This window comes from Scyliorhinus canicula, chromosome 7, assembly GCF_902713615.1.
Source record: "Scyliorhinus canicula chromosome 7, sScyCan1.1, whole genome shotgun sequence".
In the NCBI taxonomy this organism is placed as follows: Eukaryota; Metazoa; Chordata; class Chondrichthyes; order Carcharhiniformes; family Scyliorhinidae; genus Scyliorhinus; species Scyliorhinus canicula.
In genome coordinates, this window is record NC_052152.1 from 112446199 (window position 1) to 112462448 (window position 16250).

Sequence of the window (16250 nt, forward strand, 5' to 3'; positions counted from 1 at the left end):
AAATTAGATTTGGGATGTTATTCCCAGCCAGGCTCTGGGAAACATATCAGGGCAAGGAACATTATTTTACTGCCCGTAAGAACGGTTTGGATGGACAGTAAGAGAGGCAGTGGTGAGGAAAGCACAGAAGAAGTGAGGCGAAAGAAAGAAATGGCCAATTCTGCGCAGGACTGCATCGCCTCACTATGAACAGGGGAGCCAGCTCATAGAGAGGGGGCAAGTTCAACAGAGCGCAGGAGAGGGTGAGGAAGAGATAGTAGGGACACCAGCAGAGCAGGCATAGGAGGGGGTCAGATCAACCCTGGGAGGGGGGCCACCAGACTAGTGGAAAAGCTAGCGCCAGGAGGTATGAGTGAGAGGGGGGGCCGCGGCACATCTCCCATCGGGGAGAGAGTGTCTGGCGGGGTGGGAGATACAGCAACGGGGGGGGAGGGGGGAGGCAGGGGCTAGACAGAAGAGGGGGGATACGCGAGGGGTAGTGGGGCAGAAAGGGGGTAGGGGAAACAGAACCATGGGGAGCGGAACGTCAAGGAGGGGAATGGTTCGAGCCTGGCTTCAGCAGGTTAATCTCAGAAATGTGGAACAGGTTGGCACCGTAAACAGGAGGGTCCCCAAACAAAGGGTAACCCCAGAGTTCAGGGGCTCACCCACATGGCGTACACACAGTTGGCGGCCATATTGGGTGGCCGCTGGACAAAGGGGAACCCTGGAGCACAGGGGCCTGGCCTCATGATGAGAAAGGTGACTGTGGCCATTTTTGATGGCCCCCTAACAAGGGAAACCCCAGAGTACAGAGAGGCATCCAGAAGGTAAGTATGATTTATCTCGCAGGAGGGGGAATGACAAAAAAACCCCATCAGAAGAGTCACCTGGCAGGGTAGGTAGATTGGCCATGCTAAATTGCCCCCTAATTGGAAAAAATGAATTGGGCACTCTAAATTTATTTTAAAAAAAAGAAGAGTCACCTGGAACGTCAGGTGGCTTAATGGCCGGTGAAAAGATCCAGAGCCTTCGCCCATCTGAAAGGTATGAAAGCTGACATAGTCTTCCTCCAAGAGACACAGCTGAGGGAGAAGGAACGACCGTGGGTAAGGAAGGGCTGGGTGGTACTGACCTACCATTCCTGCTATGGGATGAGAGCTAGGAGCTATAGCCATACTGATAAGCAAGAGGATGATGTTTCCTGTGATGTGGACGGTTATGGACCAAGTGGGACAATATGTCACGGTCAGCGGGTGTGCTGGACAGGGCACCGGTGGTACTGGTGAACGTGTATGCGCCCAACTGGGAAGGCACGGAATTTGTAAAGAGGATCATGGCAGCAATCCCCGACATAGACACACTGATCAGACATTCATTGTGACTTGCATTGTATAAGGGGCCTGAATGGGAAACGCGCAGCCGATCTGCACATAGCTCTGTTTTCTACAGTGGGGAGTTCTGCTCGCTGGAACACCCATTGCAGCAAGAGATGGGGGCACCATTTAAGAATGGTGAGGCCCCCAAAACAATCCAGCCACCCCAAGACCCGTAACAGGCACCCCCAGCCCAATCACACACACACAAAAAATTCCAGATGGCACCTTGGCAGTGCCAACCTGGCACCAACCATGCCAGCTGGCAGTGCCACCTGGACAATGTCAGGCTGCCATCCAGGTGGAACTGACAAGGTGCCAGGCTGGCACAGCCAGCATTCCCATGTGGCACTGCCAGGGCACCACCCTGGCCAAAGGGCATGCAGCTCAGGTCCTCCAATTCCCTGGGAAACCCCCATAAGTGCCATTCTGTCTAGCCCCCACTAGAACTGAACAGCACTTACCCAAGATCTCTGAGGCAAAGGAGTGAATCCCAACGTCTCAGGTACCTTGGGAATCTGCACATCAGGCTTACTGCCTCGCTCTAATATGCAGATTTGTCAAAACGTGATCCCACCCACAATGGGCAGGATTTACATTGCAGCTTCTCGCGAGATCACGTTGAATCTCACAAGGCATTGCAAGCCAGGTAGATCATGGGAGCGGGCTCTCCCAGTTTTCACAGGCTACGCTTTGTCACGGTTAGCTGCTTTTCGGGCGCATTGGATCACGCCCTATGATTTAACATGCTAATCAGCATTTAGTTTTGCTGCCTAATTACCCTGACAAGCAATCTAATTCCCGTTGATATTCACCTGAAGCTGGGGGAGGGGGAAAATGTTTTGAAAATGCACATGTTGAAGTTGGGGGTTTGCCGTTTTGGGTGGCAACAACCCATTTCAGGTATTTGCGGCTGTGTGTGGCCTGGGATTGGGCACGGCTTCATAAACTGAACATTACGAGTCTGGTTGGGAGGGTCAAAGTGGATTGACTGAGGTAGGACTGTCTTCCCCTGTTGCTGGCAGGTCGGGTGGAGACAGTTTCAGATGAACATTTTGCCATGGTTTTTATTCTTGTTTCAGTGCCTGCCGGTTGTTTTGCCGAAGTTGTTTTTTAAGGAGGTGGGCAGGTTGGTTTCTTTGTTTGTTTGGGCAGGGAAGGTGGCCAGGACAAGGAAGGCGGCACTTCTGAGGGGCCGGCAGTTGGTGAGGGGTGGGGGCTTGGGCCTTCTGAACTTGTTTTATTACCGACTGATCATGTGGGGGGTACTGAAACTGTGTACAGGACTCACTGACAGACAGGTTGAACCCCAGAATGGGGAAAATGACAGGCATGGCTGGGAACTGGGAACGTTTATGGAACAGATGGAGGCAGTGGACCCATGGCAGTTCATGCACCCAGATGAGAAGGAATTCTCATTTTTCTCACCAGTGATCACCCACATCAACTTCTTTGGAATGGAAGTCGGTGCTTCCAGAATTAGTCCGAGCAGAATACTCCACGATTCTAATCTCCGGCCACGCTCCACACCACATGGATGTGAGGTTGGAGACGGTCGTGCCCAATGCCCCACATGGAGGTTGGACATGAACCTCTTGGTCGACAAGGTCTTCTGCCAGAAAACATCACAGGCCAGAGATGTAACTAACAACCTGAATGGAGAAGTCTCACCTTCCACATCCTGGGAGGCACCGAAGGCTGTGATTAGGGGAGAAATTATCACCCATAAGGCTCACAGAGATAGGGAAGAGAGGACGGCTAGGCGACGACAACTGATTGACTCCATTCTAGAGGTCAACAGAAAGTACTCCGGAGGTCCCGACCGTCGAGCTTTTGGCACAGAGGAAAAGGTTACAATTGGATTTTAACCTGATATCCACCAGGAAGGCAGCGTACCAGCTCTGCCAGGCACGGGGGACCTTTCACGAGCATGGAGACAAGTCTAGCCACCTGCTGGCTCACCAGCTGAGAAAGCAGGCAGCCACCAGGGAAATAGCCCAGGTAAAAGGCAGCAGAGGCAGGCTGGTAGCCAAACCAAAAAGGTAAATGAAGCATTCGAGGCCTTCTACCACAGGCTGTACATCTCCGAACCCCCCCCCCCCCCTTTCAATGGAAGGAACAGAGCTCGAGGGACTACTATTTAAACTAGCTCAAAGCAAATTCCGCTACTTGGGGATTCAGATTGTCCACGACTGGACACGGATCCACAAGGGCGGCACGGTAGCACAGTGGCTAGCACCATGGCGTCACAGCTCCAGGGCCCTAGGTTCGATTCCCAGCTTGGATCACTGTCTGTGTGGAGTCAGCACATTCTCCCGTGTCTGCGTGGGTTTCCTCTGGGAGCTCCAGTTTCCTCTCACAAGTCCCGAAAGACATGCTGTTAGGTGATTTGGACATTCTGAATTCTCCCTTTGTGTACCTGAACGGGCGCCGGAATGTGGCGACGAGGGGATTTTCACAGTAACTTCATTGCAGTGTTAATGTAGGCCTACTTGTGATACTAATAAAGATTATTATTAAGTGGAACCTGACCAGTGTGGCGGATAAAGTAAAAAGGATTTACTGAGATGAGATGTTCTCCCGCTTTCCCTGGTGGGGAGTGTGCAGATGATCAAGATGAATGTACTGCCCAAATTCCTCTTCCTGTTCAGGTCCATACTGATGTACTCCCCAAGGCATTTTTCCATTCAATAGACAAGGTGATTATGGTGTTTGTGCGTGTGTGTGTGTGTGTGTGGAGGGGGGGAGGAATCCAAGAATCCCCAAAACAGTACTATAAAGAAGAAAAATGGGGTGTCTGCCCCTTCCCCTGTACCAAATTATACCACTGGGCAGCCACGGTGGAAAGAGTGAGGGCCCAGACATGGAATGGCTGAGGATGTAGAAGTCCTCATGTACAGGAACGATCCTCCAGGCCCTCGTCAGGGCAGTGCTCCCATCCCTGCCAGCAAAGCACTCAACAAACCCAGTGGTTGCAGTTACCCTGAGAACTGGAACCAGATGATGCAACATTTCAATCTGACCGAAATGTCCATCATGGCCCCCATCTGCGGCAAACATAGGTTTGCACTAACCATGCTGGCTGGCACCTTTAAGAGGTGGAGACAGGGCAGGGGGACACTGACGGTTAGGGACTATTACACAGAAGTCAGACTAGCGACCTTGGAGAAACTGACAGAGAGACTGGAACTACGAAACGCGAATGAACTCCGACATCTGCAGGTCCAGAACTTTCTCCGCATAGAGACGACTACATATTCACGAACCCTGAGAACATAGAACATAGAACAGTACAGCACAGTGCAGGCCCTTCAGCCCACGATGTTGTGCCGACCATTTATCCTAATCTAAGATCAATCTCACCTGCACCCCTTCAATTTACTGCTGTCCATGTGCCTGTCTAAGAATCGCTTAAATCTCCCTAATGACTCTGACTCCACCACCTCTGCTGACAGTGCATTCCACGCACCCACCACTCTCTGTGTAAAGAACCAACCTCTGATATCTCCCCTATTCCTTCCTCCAATCACCTTAAAATTATGCCCCTCGTGACAGCCATTTCTGTCCTGAGGGAAAGTCTCTGGCTATCCACTCTATCCATGCCTCTCATCACCTTGTACACCTCTATCTAGTCATCTCTCTTCCTTCTTCGCTCCAGTGAGAAAAGCCCGAGCTCCCTCAACCTTTCTTCATAAGACATGCCCTCCAGTCCAGCCAGCATCCTGGTAAATCTCCTCTACCCTCTCCAAAGCATCCACATCCTTCCTATAATGAGGAGAACAGAACTGGACACAATATTCCAAGTGTGGTCTGACCAGGGTTTTATAAAGCTGCAGCAAAACCTCGCGGATCTTAAACTCAATCCCCCTTTTAGTGAAAGCCAACACACAATACTCCTTCTTAACAACCCTATCAACCTGGGTGGCAACTTTGAGGGATCTGTGTACGTGGACCCCACGATCCCTCATTCCTCCACACTTCCAAGAATCCTGCCTTTAACCCTGTATTCAGCATTCAATTTGACCTTCCAAAATGAATCACTTCACTGCACAATGCTAGAGGAGTTATTGGACACGGACAGCCTGGGGGAGGGAAACTGTGGGGATATGTATGGATGACTCTTAGAAAGGATACACTCCCACTGGTCAAGGCATGGGAAAAGTAGGAGGAAGAGCAAGGGATGGAAATAGGGTGGGAACTCTGAAGAGAAGCACTGAGCAGGGTCAACTCCACCTCCTCATGCACAAGGCTAAGCCTCATGCAGCTAAAATGATGCACAGAGCACACCTGACAAGAACCCGAATCAGCAGGTTCTTCCCGGAGGTGGAGAATAAATGTGAACGGTGCCAGGGAGGTTCGGCCAACCACACCCACATGTTCTGTGAATGCCCCTGACTTGTTGGGTTTTGGACAGCCTTCTTTGAGGTGATGTCCATGGTTGTAGGTGTGAGGGTGGAGCCATGCCCGAGAGTGGCAGTCTTCGGCGTATCGGATCAGCCAGAACTTCATATAGGGAAGAGGGCCAACGCCTTTGTCTTTGTTTCCCTAATCGCCCGCTGGAGAATCCTGCTTGACTGGCAATCAGCAGCACCACCCACAACTACAGACTGGCTGACAGACCTATCAGAATCTCTCCACCTGGAGAACATCAAGTTCACCATCTGAGAGTCAGAGAAGGGCTTCCACAAAGTGCGGAGGCCATTCACCAACTTGTTCCAGGAGCTGTTCGAAGCCAACAGTCAATAGAGTTTGGGAGGTTGGGGGGGGGGGTGCACGGTAGCCAACAGGATCACAGGGAAGGGAGGGTGGAGGGTGGGGGGTAGGCTAGAGGAAAATGGCGGAGAAGGCCGGAAAATGACCCATACAGAAGCCAAGGGGCCTAGAACAAGGCCACAAGGAAAGGAACCCCCAAGGAAATGCCGAAAATAGGATAGGGAGAGGGGAGAGGATAAGACGGGGGGGGGGGGGAGCCAAACAACAAAAGGGGGAGAGGAAAGGGGAGAGCACTGCTCACATGTAAATAGGAGATAACTGCCCATTGTACGGTGAGGGAGCCAGAAAGGACCCAGAAACAATGAATGCAGGGGCAGTGGGAGAGGGGATCGGCACAGAGGAAAATGACTTGTTTGCTGTAACCAATACATTATCCTTATCAAATGTATACTATATAAAATGTAAAAACTTCAATAAAAACGTATTTTGAAAGTTTAGAAGAATGAGAGGTGATCTGACTGAGGTATGTACTGTGATAAAAGATATTGACAAAGTAGACATAGAGCGGATGCTTCCTCCTGTGGGGCAATCTAGAACGAGCAGTCATAGTTTTAGGATAAGGGGTAGCAGATTTAAAACAGAGATGAGGAGAAATTATTTCTCCCAAAGGGTCGTGAATCTGTGCAATTCACTACCCCAGAGCGCAGTGGACACCAGGACATTGAATAAATTTAAGGAGGAGATAGACAGATTTTGAATTAGTAATGGGTTGAAGGGTTATGGGGAACGGGCAGGAAAGTGGAGTTGAGGCTGAGGGGAGATCAGCCATGATCGTATTGAATGGCGGAGTAGACTCGAGGGGCTGAATTGCCTACTCCTGCTCCTATTTCTTATGTTCTTTTGCTTGACAGTTGAATGCCAACTTGTTGTTCTGTCCTGCCCACGGCAGACCTTCCTGCTAATGTCTGGGATGACCAAATTCAGACAGGTGCGGAGGTGGCAACCCATCAACACCCCAGCCGGTGCGACTCCCGTCATGGCGTGCGGCGTCAAGCGATAAACAAATAAGAAGCATGCCAGCCGAGCCTGGCAGGAACCTGAGGTCTGCTTCTTCATCCCGAGTTTAAACGTTTGGACCACCCACTCTGTTAGTCCATTTGATGCTGGATGGTATGGGGCAGTTAGTACATGTTGGATGCCGTTCACGGACATGAATGTCCAAATTCCGTACTTGCGAATGCCGTCTCATTGTCGGAAACTAGCACCTCAGGTATGCCATGTGTGCAGAACGTTTGATGCAACCGTTCGTCAGTGGCCCGAACAGTCGTCGCCTGTATCCTGTATCCTCCATCCACTTCGAGTGGGCGTTCACAAGGATAAAGAAAGGCCTTGCAAAGTCAATATGGAGGAGGGATCACCCATGGATGGTGCGATGCCGCTGGTGGGAGCTCTTGGTGCTTCATGCACAGTGTACAATGTTGGGCCAATCTTTCAATGTCAGCGTCAATCCCTGGCCATGAAACATAACTACAGGCCAGCATCTTGATCTTTGACATGCCAGGGTGTCTGTCACAGAAATCTCCCCAGGGCCCCTTCAGGGCCATGTGAGTGACAGAAATCTCCCCAGGGCCCCTTCAGTCCCATGCGAGTGACAGAAATCTCCCCAGGGCCCCTTCAGGGCCATGTGAGTGACAGAAATCTCCCCAGGGCCCCTTCAGTCCCATGCGAGTGACAGAAATCTCCCCAGGGCCCCTTCAGGGCCATGCGAGTGACAGAAATCTCCCCAGGGCCCCTTCAGGGCCATGCGAGTGACAGAAATCTCCCCAGGGCCCCTTCAGTCCCATGCGAGTGACAGAAATCTCCCCAGGGCCCCTTCAGGGCCATGCGAGTGACAGAAATCTCCCCAGGGCCCCTTCAGGGCCATGCGAGTGACAGAAATCTCCCCAGGGCCCCTTCAGTCCCATGCGAGTGACAGAAATCTCCCCAGGGCCCCTTCAGGGCCATGCGAGTGACAGAAATCTCCCCAGGGCCCCTTCAGGGCCATGCGAGTGACAGAAATCTCCCCAGGGCCCCTTCAGTCCCATGCGAGTGACAGAAATCTCCCCAGGGCCCCTTCAGGGCCATGCGAGTGACAGAAATCTCCCCAGGGCCCCTTCAGGACCATGCGAGTGACAGAAATCTCCCCAGGGCCCCTTCAGGGCCATGCGAGTGACAGAAATCTCCCCAGGGCCCCTTCAGGGCCATGCGAGTGACAGAAATCTCCCCAGGGCCCCTTCAGGGCCATGCGAGTGACAGAAATCTCCCCAGGGCCCCTTCAGGGCCATGCGAGTGACAGAAATCTCCCCAGGGCCCCTTCAGTCCCATGCGAGTGACAGAAATCTCCCCAGGGCCCCTTCAGGGCCATGCGAGTGACAGAAATCTCCCCAGGGCCCCTTCAGGGCCATGCGAGTGACAGAAATCTCCCCAGGGCCCCTTCAGGGCCATGCGAGTGACAGAAATCTCCCCAGGGCCCCTTCAGGGCTATGCGAGTGACAGAAATCTCCCCAGGGCCCCTTCAGGACCATGCGAGTGACAGAAATCTCCCCAGGGCCCCTTCAGGACCATGCGAGTGACAGAAATCTCCCCAGGGCCCCTTCAGGGCCATGCGAGTGACAGAAATCTCCCCAGGGCCCCTTCAGGGCCATGCGAGTGACAGAAATCTCCCCAGGGCCCCTTCAGGGCCATGCGAGTGACAGAAATCTCCCCAGGGCCCCTTCAGGACCATGCGAGTGACAGAAATCTCCCCAGGGCCCCTTCAGGGCCATGCGAGTGCATTCAGCAGACGTGCTGCTAATCCAATTGTAGGTATCGCAACCAGTCCCACCCCAGCAAACTTGGCCCGCTGCCATTCACTACTACCAAAGACAAGTTAGCCAACTGCTGCGCATATTCGACGAGGCCCGTTGAGGTGCCTGCAATCACCAGGGGTTCCCCCGTATAAGTGGCAAGGTGGGCATTGGTGACCCGAAGGGTCAAGGTGTGGTGGCCAGGCCTTATCTGGTTAAAAGTGGCTGGTTTTGGATAATCTGGCTGATCATCAATACCGCTGCTCCAGGAACAAGCTCTATCCGAATCGAATTGCATTTACATGCAGGGAAAGCTGAATCGGGGGGACCCGCTGTGAAACCACGCAGTGTAACTGTTAGTAGGAGCTGTCGCCATCCTCCACATAGTGAGGCTGGTCATGAGATGGGCGGTGGCGCTTAGTGGGACGGTCCCTCGCGGTGCTGTCGCCCCTGCATTCTCTGTGCTCAGCGACTGCTTGTTGGTACCCATATTCCGGGTTGTCTCGGTTAAAGGAAAATGTTCAGCAGAGTTCTGGGCCCCAGGAGCGGTGACCAGTGTCTCTTTGGTAGCCATCCCACTGTCGGGGGCTTGCTTCCTTAGCCTATGAGGGACTCAAACGACGTAAGTTTTGGTGGCCCAGGCTCAGCACCATTCGCTGGAGTTACTGGACCCCTTGTTCAGCGCTCTCGCGGGAGATAGAGATCTGTACCGTGCGCTGTAGATCCAGGTCTGTTGCAGCCAAAAGTGTTTTTCTGTGTAGCTGTGTTGTTGATTCCACACACAAAGCGGTCGTGTAGGGACTCATTGAGCATGACGCTGACTCACATGTTTCGGCGAACTTTCTCAACCGGGCAAGGGAGTCACTCGTAGATTCAGCCTGGGCCTGAGTAGCCGTCTGAAACCAGAACCACCGGGCGATCAGCGGCGGCTTTGAGTCAAAATGCTCCCCAACTGGGGCCACTAAAGCAGCAAACGACCACGAATGCGGTACATCTGGGTGGGTTAGGCTTTGGATGAGACTATAGGTGGGACCCCGCAAGCAGTTAACAGTATCACTGTCTGTCTTTCATCCCCGACAATCTTATTGGTTCAAAAGCAATACTGCATTTGCTCAACATATTGCATCCAGTCATCATGTTATGGTGTTAAATGGTTCCATTATCTCGATGTGCAGCATTTCAGCTGGTGGATTGAAGGCCTCCTGAGGCCTAAACGAAGTGAGTCCGGCGCGTAGTACTTTATCCTTGTCGCCAGTGTTGAAACCGCAAAATCAGCAGGCATGAAACAGCAGGTAGGAAACACTGAACAAGGTTTATTAATAATACAATCACACTCTCCACTCCCCGAAGTGAGGACTCCCCTTGTTGAAGTCCCGCCCCCGTTACTGGGGCAGTTCATATTCCATGAAGGTCATGGGGGAATGGATCGTGCTTATTCCTTAATCTGTGTGGGGGTTAATAACAGGCCATAACAGGATTTACTCTAAATCCCATGAGAGGGGCAGGACGGTGGCGCAAGTGGTTAGCACTGCTGCCTCATGGCGCTGAGGTCCCAGGTTCGATCCCGGCTTTGGGTCCGTGTGGAGTTTGCACATTCTCCTCGTATTCGTGTGGGTTTGCGCCTACAACCCAAGGATGTGCAGTGCAGGTGGATTGGCCAAGCAAAATTGTCCCTTATTGGAAAAAATGCATTGTCACTCTAAATTTTTTTTAAAATCCCATGAGAGGGCCACAACAGGATTTGCGCCACGGAGGTCTCAGTTTGAATTCTTCCCCACCCCCGCTGGCTGACGTGATCAGGGCGGGTGACGTGTGGTCCCAGCAGTTGGGAACCCAGCATGCCGGCTGCGGACTGTGTCCAGTGCCGCCACACTCGTCCGGGATCCGTGCCGCTGTCGGGGGTTAGGATTCCAGCACAGCCGGCGCCATGTTTTCTGGTGCGACCGGTGCAGGCCGTAAGCACGACGCATGCGTGGCCCGGGACCCGGCCATTCCCTGGCCGTTTTCCACGCAATCCACGGGTGGTTCACACGGCGCCGGTGCTAGCCTCTCACCGGTATCGGAATCGGTGAGGGGTTCGCGCTGATTTTCCTATCGTGAACCATCTTCGGATTGGCTGTTGGCGTTGGCACTTAGCCGCTGGAATGGAGAATTCCGCCCACTGTCTTTCCAATGAGGCAAAAAATCCTGTTGCACAATTCCAAAGACAGGTCAGGGGTTATCCCCAGTTTTGGAACCAACATTCACCCTTCAACCAAAATTGCTGAGGCAAAAATGAGTAATTATCTCATTCCTTGGGGTTAGCACTGCTGCCTCATGGCACCGAGGACCCGGGTTTGATCCTGGCCCCGGGTCACTGTCCGTGTGGAGTTTGCACATTCTCCCCGTGTCTGCATGGATCTCACCTCCACAACCCAAAGATGTGCAGGGTAGGTGGATTGGCCACACTAAATTGCTCCTTAATTGGAAAATAATTAAATTGGGTACTTTCAATTTATTTATTTTTTAATTATCTCATTTCTGTTTGTGGGACCTTTGTGTGTGTAAATTGGCTTCTGTGTTGGCGACTGCACTTTCAAAGGACTTTATTAGCTGTGGACGATCCTGACGTTCTGCAAGGTTTCTAATCCAGGGAGAGAATCCACTGTAAGAGGTGGAAAGAGGACAAGTATACAGCGAACTGGACTTCTGGTGACAGGAATGTGCTGAGCAGACGCAGGAAAGGTGGTTCTCCTTCAGGAACTCGGAAAATCCGCACTTTAGCACAAAAATAGGTCACAAAACCTTTTGAAACCCCCCCCCCCCCCCCCCCCCCCCCCCCCCCGCCTCCCCCCTTTAAGACCACCACAACTACCAAGTAATGCCTGAATGCCTGGGAATAGCTCCAGGATCTGGAAAGAGGATGGAATCAATAAAAGCCTAAGAGGAAGAACAGGACATCAGTGAGCACGCGGGGTGAGTCGGAGCCGGTCACACCTGAGCAGGCTGGGAGACAGGGGCTCACGCTGGAGTATCCACCAATAAGCGAGTGGATGGGCCTCCTGACTCTGGAGCTACTAAAACACAGGGACGCCATCAAGCGCAAAATGGTGATAATAGTGAAGGAGGCTGTGGTGGACACTCTGGTCCCCTTCACAGTGGCGACTGACCAGAGTGACCGAATCACCTCCTTGGCGACAGAAATAGAAGGTTGGTGGTGACGTAAGGGACACTGAAGGGGAAGATCGAGGACCAGGAGATCAGGTCGCTCTGCCAACACCTCCCATTCGTAGGTCTGCCGGAGGGTACCAAGGGCAGGAACCCCACGGAATATGTGGCCCAGATGCTGGGTAAGCTGGTGGGGAGGGAAAGCATTCCCAAACTCCCAGAGATAGACAGGATACTTAGGCCAGAGCCAACAGCAGGAGAACAACCAAGGGCCGTCACAGCAAAACTTCACCCGTACCAGGAGAAGGTTTAAACTGGGATTACCTGGAATTAACTGGAATCACATGATCCTACCAGTGGGAAGGCCATTCAATCCGTGTGTACCTGGACACTGGGGCAGACCTGGACATTGGGGCAGACCTGGACATTGGGGCAGTCCTGGACATTGAGGCAGACCTGGACATTGGGGCAGACCTGGACATTGGGGCAGACCTGGACACTGGGGCAGACCTGGACATTGGGGCAGACCTGGACATTGGGGCAGACCTGGACATTGGGGCAGATCTGAACACTGGGACAGACCTGGACAGTGGGGCAGACCTGGACACTGGGGCAGACCTGGACATTGAGGCAAACCTGGACATTGAGGCAAACCTGGACATTGGGGCAGACCTGGACATTGAGGCAGACCTGGACATTGGGGCAGACCTGGACATTGGGGCAGACCTGGACACTGGGGCAGACCTGGACATTGGGGCAGACCTGGACATTGGGGCAGACCTGGACATTGGGGCAGACCTGGACACTGGGGCAGACCTGGACACTGGGGCAGACCTGGACACTGGGACAGACCTGGACATTGGAGCAGAACTGGACATTGAGGCAGACCTTGACACTGGGGCAGAGTTGTCATTGGGGCAGACCTGGACATTGGAGCAGACATGGACACTGGGGCAGACCTGGAAATTGGGGCAGACCTGGACATTGGAGCAGACCTGGACATTGGGGCAGACCTGGACACTGGGGCAGACCTGGACATTGGGGTAGACCTGGACATTGGAGCAGACCTGGACATTGAGGCAGACCTGGACACTGGGGCAGACCTGGACATTGGGGCAGACCTGGACACTGGAGCAGACCTGGACACTGGGGCAGACCTGGACATTGGGGCAGACCTGGACATTGGGACAGACCTGGACATTGGGGCAGACCTGGACATTGGAGCAGACCTGGACATTGGAGCAGAGATGGACATTGGGGCAGACCTGGACATTGAGGCAGACCTGGACTTTGGGGAAGACCTGGACATTGGGGCAGACCTGGACATTGGGGAAGACCTGGACACTGGGACAGACCTGGACATTGGGGCAGACCTGGACACTGGGGCAGACCTGGACATTTGGACATACCTGGACATTGGGACAGACCTGGACATTGGGGCAGACCTGGACACTGGGGCAGACCTGGACATTGGGGCAGACCTGGACAATGGGGCAGAACTGGACACTGGGGCAGACCTGGACACTGGGACAGACCTGGACACTGGGACAGACCTGGAAACTGGAGCAGACCTGGACATTGGAGCAGTGATGGACATTGTGGCAGACCTGGACATTGAGGCAGACCTGGACATTGGGGCAGACCTGGACATTGGGGAAGACCTGGACATTGGGGCAGACCTGGACATTGGGGCAGACCTGGACACTGGGACAGACCTGGACATTGGGGCAGACCTGGACACTGGGGCAGACCTGGACACTTGGACATACCTGGACATTGGGGCAGACCTGGACATTGGGGCAGACCTGGACATTGGGGCAGACCTGGACACTGGGGCAGACCTGGACATTGGGGCAGACCTGGACAATGGGGCAGAACTGGACACTGGGGCAGACCTGGACACTGGGACAGACCTGGACACTGGGACAGACCTGGAAACTGGAGCAGACCTGGACATTGGAGCAGAGATGGACATTGGGGCAGACCTGGACATTGGGGCAGACCTGGACATTGGAGCAGACCTGGACATTGGAGCAGACCTGGACATTGGGGCAGACCTGGACATTGGGGCAGACCTGGACATTGGAGCAGACCTGGACATTGGAGCAGATCTGGACATTGGAGCAGACCTGGACATTGGAGCAGACCTGGATATTGGAGCAGACCTGGACATTGGAGCAGACCTGGATATTGGAGCAAACCTGGACATTGGAGCAGACCTGGATATTGGGGCAGACCTGGACACTGGGACAGACCTGGACACTGGGACAGACCTAGGCATTGGGACAGACCTGGACATTGGGGCAGACCTGGACATTGGAGCAGACCTGGACATTGGAGAAGACCTGGATATTGGAGCAGACCTGGACACTGGGACAGACCTGGACATTGGGGCAGACCTGGACACTGGGACAGACCTGGACATTGGGGCAGACCTGGACATTGGGGCAGACCTGGACATTGGAGCAGACCTGGACATTGGAGCAGACCTGGACACTGGGGCAAACCTGGACACTGGGGCTGACCTGGACACTGGGACAGACCTGGACATTGGGACAGACCTGGACATTGAGGCAGACCTGGACACTGGGGCAGACCTGGACATTGAGGCAGACCTGGACATTGGGACAGACCTGGACATTGGGACAGACCTGGACACTGGAGCAGACCTGGACATGGGGCAGACCTGGACATTGGGGCTGGACAATGACCATGTTGAAGACTATCAAACATGTAAGAAAAGTAGGCCTGTTAAAGGGGGAATCAGGGATTCAGTTGTTGTCGGAGTTCTGCCCTCTGCTGTGAATATATGTGTTGGGTTAGCTTTGTTCTATAAATTGTTGGATAAAAAATATGACAACTCAATCAAAATACTTAAAATAAAACAATGAGCTAACTGGTTTAATAGGATCAGTGGTCAACATTCTCATCACATTACTATTGGCAATGCAGGTCGCTGCCATCTCTGACTCTTATGCTGCAGGGAATACCCCGTCCATCACAGGCAACATGTTCGGAGCCAGTTACTATGCATTTCATTACTACACTAAGCGAAAACTGGACCATTATTTTACCACAGAACCCACCTCCACAACTGTAATGGAGACCAACAAGAACAGTTAGATGTCTCTATGGAGCGAGTGGTTACCATCTGGAATGCACTGCCTGAGTGTGTGATGGAGACAGATTCAATTGTGGCTTACAAAGGGTGTTAGATGGTTAAGTGTAGGGAAACGGTTTGCCGAACTTCGGGTAAACTGGCCGAGTTGCTTTTGCAGAGAGCCAGCATGAATGTAATGGTCTGAAAGACCTCCTTCTGTGTTGTAACCATTCTATGATTTTGATGAAATGTAGGTTTGCCAAGGTCACGACCTGCCTGCCTACCCAATGTATGCATCAAGCAACGAAGCCACATCATTTCACATCAGGAAATGCTTTACTTCCATCAACATGGTGACCTCCCCGGCAGGAAATAGCTCACATTAACTACCTCTTGCCTGGGCATTGGGAGCAATCAAATGTCACACAGCTATAGAAGCAGATTACTGTGGATGTTGGAAATTAAAATAAAAACAAAGTACTGGACAACCTCAACAGGTTGAATACAAAAAATGAAAGCTCAATAAAAATACTTAAAATAAAACAATGAGCTATGTGAGTGGGAGCAGATAAAGGGATACCTCTTTGGAAAGGCAGTGCACCCAGGGGTGATGATACCCCTGTATGTTAACCTGCCACATTCAGTGAACAAGGTCACCGGTGGTTAAAACAAGGTTGACATTAAGCAGATGAAGTAATCATTCAGAGACTTGAACTGCTCCACACACCCTGAAGGACAGAAAATTCTAATGGCACCAGTAAATGGCCCATGATATTAAAGGCTTGGTTGGTCATTGAAAGTAAAACCGAGGGCTGGGTATTTCAAAGCACAGAAAAAAAGGGACAAATCAGAGTTAAAAAGTGAGGAGAGTAGTCAAAACACAAGACAATGCACAATTGGAATTTAAAAAACAGTACTAAAAAAAGTACAAGAGGAAATGCAAGTTAAAAAGGGGAACACAGTTAAAGGTTTACAGGGGTTTGTATTTTTTTTAAATTAATTCATGGAATGTGAGTGCCGTTGGCTAGGCCAACACTTATTGCCCATCCCCAGCTGCCCTTGAGAAGGTGACAAGCCTCCTTCTTAAACTGCTTGGAGTCCATGTGGTGA